This window comes from Triticum urartu, chromosome 3 (assembly GCF_003073215.2).
Source record: "Triticum urartu cultivar G1812 chromosome 3, Tu2.1, whole genome shotgun sequence".
Classification (NCBI taxonomy): domain Eukaryota; kingdom Viridiplantae; phylum Streptophyta; class Magnoliopsida; order Poales; family Poaceae; genus Triticum; species Triticum urartu.
This window is the reverse complement of record NC_053024.1, coordinates 5,168,624-5,177,337: the sequence shown is the minus strand read 5'-3', so window position 1 is coordinate 5,177,337 and position 8,714 is coordinate 5,168,624. Positions and strand designations below refer to the sequence as shown.

At 41.0% G+C, this 8,714-nt stretch overlaps 1 long non-coding RNA gene across 1 annotated transcript; it reads right to left on the bottom strand.

The window, feature by feature from the left end:
- Window positions 1-7,376: 7,376 nt before the first annotated feature.
- Window positions 7,377-8,366, bottom strand: LOC125547519. The gene is made up of 2 exons (XR_007300696.1): window positions 8,176-8,366; window positions 7,377-7,673 (listed from the first exon to the last, which is right to left on the bottom strand). It is a non-coding gene; the product is annotated as an uncharacterized LOC125547519 (long non-coding RNA).
- Window positions 8,367-8,714: the final 348 nt, after the last annotated feature.

The following is an 8,714-nucleotide window of genomic DNA, read 5'->3' as shown; positions in this document are numbered from 1 at the left end:
GGCTTCATACATCTTTTTTTCTGCTACTGTACTAATTTTGTGTTTCCAGTTTCGTATGATTATTCGTGAAGTGAACCGAGTACAACTACAGGTTGGGGCATGCCTCCTGTGCAGTGTGTGGGTTTTTTTTGCGGGTGCAAAGGTAGTCGATCGAGGAAGAATGTAACAACTGCCTTCTTTTTGCGACAACTACTTGTGCTGTTACTTATTTTTGAAATGTGAGCTTTTGCAAAAAAAATCTGCATTTAAAAAATGTGAGCTTTTGAAATTTTGTACCCTGTTTTTGAAATAATTGATCATTTCCAAAACTAGAAATTTTATCAGATTTTTGAAGTTTTATAAACCACGTGATTTTCCTGTTCATTGCTGCGGGAATTTGAATATTGATTTTGGATGAATTATGGACGAACAAACTGACCTAAATCAAAAGTTATTATTTTTGAAAGTAATGGTGTGTGAGCAAAGTGTACGCATGCATGCTGGACCATTGGAGTTGCAACAATTAAATTAGGTTATGCATGTGCTAACAAATAGTGTTAGTGGATGTTGAAGTTGCACAATTGGTGATGTGGAGGGCTGCAGTTTTTCTGAAAATTCGAGTTACTGGGAATCAACTAATCAGGTATATAGGATTCCTGGACATTCCTTAAAAATCCACCATCATTTTTTTTAGAAAATGTTGGATCTTTATAAATTCTGAAGCAATTTAAAAATCCACGAACATATTTCTTAATTAAGAAATATTTTTTAATTCTCAAATTTTTTCAAATTCATGGATTGTTTTTTGAAATCATGGAGATTTTTTAAAATCATGACCCCATTTTCAAATAAATTTACAATCAAGCATAAGAGAAGGAACAAGCTGCGAGCACTATTGGCCCCAACATATAGCCAGCTAATAGCGAACTCCGGCAGCAGAACCATGTTTTGTTGTACGCTCTGGTTTTGAAACCTTTGGTTTTGAAAGTATATTTTTAAACGATAAAATTTTGAAAAATTCCTAACGTATTTTAAATTCTTGAACATTTTTATATTTTCCAGCAATTTTAAAATTCGTGAATTGTTTTATAATTTCTTGAATTTTATAAAGTTTATGAATATTTTTTATGTTCACGAACATTTTATAAATTCCAAAAAGTTTTTAAATTGATAAAAATTAATACGTGAACATTTTCCAATGCCCAATTTTTATTCAGTTACATGAATATTTTTTAAAATTCTCTAACATTTTGGAAATTCATAAACATTTTTGAAAAAATTCGATCCTTTCAAAGCTACTGAAAGCGAAGCAAACAAATCAATTGCTTGAATCTAGCGCAGGATGACAAGTGATCTGTGCGCACGTGCGACCTTGATCATGACTAGAAAGTAGGGCCTAAATGCACCACTCTTCACCTAACCTAACGCATAAGCCCTCTTCAACTATAAGTACTAGTATAAAATGGCACATCATCTAGTAGGCCGTCTTAAATTAGTATTAAATTAGTTTTTTTCCTTAGCTTACTAGTTTGGTTTTATTTTATTATCACTTTTATTTTACTTATATTTTGAAAATATTTTATATAATCCTATATTACGAAAATTAATATACATAATTTCTATGAATGTTAATCGTCCGTTAAAGACATGTTCATGAAATGTAACTATCTGTTCACGCAATTGCCACTCAACAAACGTTGGTGGCATTTAAAATATTACTTTCATGATTGTTTTTTAAGCTCATGAAAATGTATAAGAATCGTTCAAGTAACCATTGAAAAATTGTTGTACCATTCAACAAATATTTCATGAAATTTATAAAATGTCTGTGCATTTAAAATATGTTTCCATAAACTTGTAAATATTGTTCATGAAATGTAAACACATGTGCACATAAATTAGGAAAGATGTACATAACAGATATAAAATGCCCATGCCATTTAAAACATACGTTCATAACACAAAACAAGAAAATTCCCATGATTTTGTAAAATATGCATGGCATATTTGTAAATGTTCAAACATGTGTTTGAAAATGTTCATTATTTATTAAGAGAGATGTTCAATCCAGATTTTGCAAAATGTTGAATGTGTACCTCGAAAAATGTTCAACCTATACACATAAAGTATCCGACATATATTTGAGAATAAAAAGTAAACACAGATTAACAATTAGAAAAGGAACCGAAAGAAAACCTGGTGAATAGCGAAAGAGAAAACATGAAAAACGAAAAGAAAAAACATTCGGGATATTCTAAAATCAGTTTGTACCAGTGCATACAAGCTTCCCAAAGTCACGCTATTGGGCTTGTCCAGTAAGGCGAGCCCTTGAGGCGAAGTGTTCTCCCGTCTCGCATAAGCGAGACATATCAGCCTTGGCTCTAGCAAAAAACTAATTAAATATTTATTCCTATGTTTCAAGGTCGGCCCATTGGCCTCTATCCCTCGACTGTTGTCTCAAAGGAACAAGTACCAATGTGGGAGAGGATCTGTGGCATGCGGATGTGGGGCACCAAGCCCTCACGTGTGTTTTTTGTCTTGGCTTCCAAATTTAACACTTTCATATATTTTCAATGAAATGTTCGAATTAAGTTATGTTTTCAGAATCGTGTAGCTTGCCACGAGGCGTTTGAAGTAAGCTTCATTTTGCATATGTTTTGATGAATTTTTCAAACTTTGGTAAGTTTCCACTAACAAAACTAAATATGAATGAATGACAAAATCGTTAAGTTTCCAAACTCAATATGTAAGTATCAGGACTCTAAGTTTTAGAAACCCTACTGGAACCAATGACTTCTTGAATCACGAGGCAATCGTGTATTGGCGCTGGGCTTTGCAGTTGTGTGCCCTCGCACCTGTGTGCCCTAAGAGTTTCCAGTACATATGTGACAAGAATCATTGTCGAAAAACCGACGTTCTAAGAACCGTTCTAATAAAAGATGTGGCAAGAATGTTGGACCAACAACACGAATAAACAACTGCACTTATACACCCATGGGACTAGCAATCTTCCAAGAGAAATAAATAAACAAACACACTTTTAGTCACATTTCTAACATAGCACAAATAAATAAGTGTGCCACTAACTTAACACGAGTACACCATTGTCGTGAAAAATACAAGTAACGAATGAAGAAATGTGACTGGAATTCAAATCATGCTCTTGGTTTTAGTTTCTCTTCCCATCCAATTTCTTCCCATTATATATCAAACTATAGAAAGATCAGTTGTTATATTTTCTCTCTCTTTCTTAGTCGCGAACTGTAAAATAGCGGCAAAACACCAACATATTTTGATGATCTCCTCAACCGGTGGTCCAAATTCTCATTTCTTTATGGCTTCGTAGCAACCTATGAGCATTGCGGTACTTTTTCTGATGATTCAATGCCAATGGTTACTCGATGTGTTGCTTTGGACCAGAAGACTTTCAAATGGCGATGTCGGCATTGCAGTTTCAAAATCAATCTGTTACATGAAAAAAAAAACTCACAATGCCCACCACCCCCTAAGAAGATCAGAAAAAACCTAAAATATGAGTTTAGAAAAGAATAGTAATCCTATACATTGTCTTGTAGTGTACATGACCCGCGATGAAGCTAGGAATTTCCATATATTATGTTGTCGTGCAACATACATGGACAATAGGTATTTGTTGTCAAATTTCACTAGAGAAAGTATACTCGAGGTGCCGAGAACGATTATGTTGGAATACAATAGAGAAATTAATTGAGTTGGCTCTACTGAAATTTTATGTGTACATATGTGATTTTCCTAGGACAACACAAGGCGGGGTTGCTGGTTTTGCGCTCCAGGCTGTTGACCCTGGTGAATAGATTGGAAGTTGATCTCATGCAAACAATCTAATCATGGCATATGACTCACACATGTGTGCTAGGTACTAGTATGTTTAGACTCAGTAAAGACGACATATTTGATCGTGGTTGCTAGCATTAATCAAGAATCATATGGAATTTTCCAGGAACAGTCAAAAATAATAAATATACCTAAAATGAAGTTCATAAATAGGTTTCTGCCCTCTAACGGAAAATGGCTCTCTCCCCAATTTATATGTAAATCAACAACCACTGAACAACTCAGCACGTACAAGAACACGCCACACCACACAGACGCAAGGTAGGACATCGATGCTAAAGAACAACTACACCACCCCATACAAATCCAAGCAAACAACAAGTAAGAGTTAAGCCTCCGAAGCCCTCAACTATGAACGAGTCACCATGAAGAGACGAAGCCGTGCAAGACGAACCATGGGCTCATACACTTCGCCTCCAGGAAGGTCACGATGCCGGAGCGACCCCACCACCTGATACAAGGATCAGGGTTTCCCATTTAGCAATACGAGGGTACTAAGTAACCACGACGACACCTTCAATAAGGGGGGCTATGCCAATAAATACCGCCACCATCCTGCCAAAGATAGAACATGTTTTCACCCCGGCCAGCTCTCACTACCATTGATACGTGGTATAGCCAGAAACCTGCCGCACCACCGCCACCATCTTGGTCACCACGCCGCCCACGTGACCATGGCCACTAGACAACACTTGAGTCGCGGGTTCCACCACAAGAACTGTGGCTCTGAGACGCCCTCGACTATGGTCACTGCACATGGATGGCGTCACCCGGTAAGTGACAGAAGGCCCCTCCTTCCAACCCAAAGCAGGCACCCTAGCATGACTAGGCCCCCATCGGCCAGATCTAGGCAAGGAAAGCTCTGACAGCCGCAAGCCATGTTGTAGCTGCCCATTAATCCCGATTTGGCACCTCTAGACCTTGTCGACGTTCAGGACGGGATGCCCCTGCTTCCCTCCCTGAAGAGGCGCCCCTGCCAACCAGCACCAGCCCATTGGTCCACTCCTGACCACCGAGCCATATACCTACACCAGGAGGGGAGGGGGAGGCCGAATCCACCTCCGCCAGCGAACTGCCATGATGTAAGCATCTGCCGGCATCCCACGCTGCCCTAAGCCCACAGCGACTGAACAATGGATCGAGTTGATTGACGCCACTACTTCAAATGTGCACAACCGTTGCATATCCCATCACACCACGAGCACACCCGCGCGCCATCACATGCTCCGGTGTGAGGCCATGGTGTGGCGCGCTGCTTTAACGCCGTATATGGATCCCCGAAAGCCTGCCTGCGCCAGCCTCCAGCACGCGGCAAGGAAGATACCCCCGCCGCCGCTTGCAGTGAGGCAGGAGGAGGGGGGGGGGGGGGGGGGGGGGGGGGGGGGGGGGGGTCGTAGGCGGCGGAGGCAGCGGCTAGGTTGACCTCCCCATCACATGCGGGGTGACGCCCGAGGAGAAAATGGTTTGCTCTGTTCCTGCTCTCTAGCCTCATGTACTGTGAGCGGCACTACAGAAAATTGAGAGGAATGAGATGGTAGACATGATGAGCTTAGAAAGAACACTCTTATCCACTTCATTTTTTTGTGTCGCAACATACATGACAATAGGTACATGATACTAAAACTCATACAAATTATTACGGAACGATGCACAGAGCCACCTTGTTGAAAGATTTGTTGTTTTATAAAAGAACGATAGAGCCATCTCCATACTTAGTTTTCTGGACTCTAGCAACATTTCGCTGGCACTGGCACTGCTTTACTCTGGCAACTAAAACGATAAACTTTGCGAGACTCGCCTAGGATAATCCATCACATCGGTGGCACCGAAACAGCCTGCTGCTGGATCTTGTGGTGCGGCGCTGCAGGTGTCGGCGGCGGCGGCGGCATGCCGTACCCTGGCGTGGTGCTGAGTGTGGCGCCGGAGGGCTCTGTCCCTCACGTGTTCCCTCCGTATGAACTGCATGCATACACATCACCAGTTAACGGAGTGTGTGTATATATATATATATAGACACACACACACATTACTGCAGCAGAGTTAACCTAGTAGAACAAGTTACCTTGGATGGTAGCTGAGCATGGCAGGGTGCAGGTGCAGCATATGAGTATAACAGCCAGGATTGCCATGGCTCGTACCATGGAAGAAGAAGAAGGCTTGTGCAGCGCAAAGACCTCTCTCGTATAAATATAGATACGTAGAGATATCGGATATTATGTACTACCTACTCTGAAGAACCGTCTTGATGGAGTCAGTTCACTTAATGGCCGGTCAAAGTTCTTGGCTATTCAAATAAAAGAGTTACTGCAGGTTATCTACAAGGCTACGGCTTCATGGATGTGGTCATCACTACAACATGTGGAGGCGCAGGCACTTATAGCCTCTGGGTGCAGCCGGCTAGAATTGGTTGCACAAGATTTATTCAATCAGTTTGGCTTACGAGCCTCTTTTAGACTATATATATTAGCTATGTAATCTCGTGTTCGACCAGTTGTGGTCGTGTTTTCTATTTATTTTTAGAAAAGGAGGATGTACTCCCGGCCTCTACATCTGGACGATGCATGCAGCCATAAATGTTCTATTTATTTGTTTTACTGTTTCAAACTCGGTGACTTAACTTGATTCATGTTTGATAATATGAATGTTTGCATCCCGTGATGCAAACACCGGGGGAGTACAAGTATTTGCACTCATGAAGTAGAATATGTATGTCCACATCTTGGATGTCAAATGGCTTGACATCAATATGCACTTTGAATGCTTAGATGTAGTCACTTGGACACACGAGCTTGCCGGTAAGGTTGTCGCGGCAGACACAAAGGCCGATGGGTCCTTCAGCAACTGGCATGATGTTTATTGAAACTTTTTTTTCTAACATATACATGGCAAGTCACATTACCATGGACTGGCTTTTTAAAACTATAATGGAAACATTGTTCAGCATTTTTTGGCAGATGGTTACCGAGCTCGCCCTGAATTATAGCTTCTTTGGCAATACAGAAGGCTTAAAGAAATTTTGATGGATGTCAACATGAAGCCCAATAGCTACGTCAAGGTATAATCCATTTTTTATTTTTTTTTAATATTTTTTTTGTATTTTCATGTAGGCTATTTTTTTCCTTTCCTTTTTGCATCTTTCCCACAACTGTGGAACAAGGTTGAAAATCTCATAGGGGATTTTCCTTGCAGCATGACCTATTTTATTAGCAATGATGAAATGGCACAGCAATTTAGCCATTGTGTCAGTTGCTTTGGAACATCCTGCGCCGATGGTTCCCATGGCAGGTAACTCTACAACGACTCAAAGAAGCTGATGGTGACGACGAGGAAATGAAGGAGGATTATGAGGATGGAGAGGTGGGGAAATAAGGAGGTTGTGACAATAACAGCGATGATGGTGACAATCCAGTTGCTGACGCTGGCCAGAATGTGCAAGTAATGATCATGAAGGCACCGTGCTTGCCACTTCTGGGCGACGCCAATGATAGCAGCACCACTTTTTTAAGCCAAGAACCATAGAACAATTATTCAATGGCATTTTCTATATTAACTAAATATATGCATACAAAAGAGGACAACAATAGCGAGAGCATCAATATGGCTGTGCATGATACTTGTATGCATACAACGAAAACTTCCACATTTGATTCATGCATAGAAGTCGACGTTCGCAGCAACCTGCAGGTTCTTTCGGTGTGGCGCAAGTCTGGCTGTCACCGGCAGCGACGAAGTGCTTCCACATCCTGGACACTCCGCTGACCTCCTGCCTGAGGCCCAAGGCGCGGGAGGACGTTCTCCTTCACGGTTTCCGTCCACAAAAGCTGCATGCACATAATCCGGCCAGACATAATAATTAAACATACTAGATACATGATGCCCCATGTGTTGCCGGAGGAACCTTTTTAAACGAAATGCATAAAGTTGCTACAGGAATATCTAGAACTAATGGGAAGCGATAAAGGGTATAAAAGGAGGAAAATTGTATTGCATTTAAAATAATGTGTCTCTAACAAAAATGTGAAGGGTGCACTACATAGGTGAGTTCTGATCGCCCTAGCACATATACTGTCAATACACAATCTAACGTAAAATTAACTTATGACTAACATGCATGAATTGATGACGTGGCGGCAATTCTACATAGAGTAATACGAAAACAATGTAATTTATAACTTGCATGCATGATTTGCTTATGTGGCATGGTTTGCATGTCTAGGAAAAATTGATATTGGGTTGTAGCTATTTAAGAATAGAAGATTAGTTCCTTTTTGTTTCTCGTGGAAAAGAGTGTGTATGAAAAGGAAACAACAATTCACTAGTTACCTCGGGCTGCCGCGGCCGAGGATGCCATGGAACAGCATACGATGAGAGCCAGCAAGAGAGCAACATGTGTGGAAGAGCGCTCCATGATCACGTGCCAGCGCCTCTCAGTGTTTCTCGCAAGGAATGGTAGCACCAGGAGAATTGGACTATAGCTGGTGCTGCACCGAAGTTTCGGATACCTATGATCTCTTCCTGCTACCTGCTCGCGTACGTAGAGGCTTATATATACCTATATTTGCTCACACAGTCAAAGTTCCCTTTGTCAGCAGTCAACAAAGATGTTGTGTTTCCAGCAAGTTTCCTTTGGCTGCAATTGGATTTGTCCACATTCGACCTTTAATTTCTCACGAAAATCTATGATATCTTCTTAGATGAAAAAGTCCTTGTGATGTTGACTGTTTCTTCATATAGTATATTAGTATAATGCACGCATATAGTTTTGACCAAACGGCCATGAGCACTATTCAAGTGAGACCGTGGAATTTCAACAAGCTGCTCATACCCGCCTCCTGGAGAAATTTAGACCGTGGAATTACCAA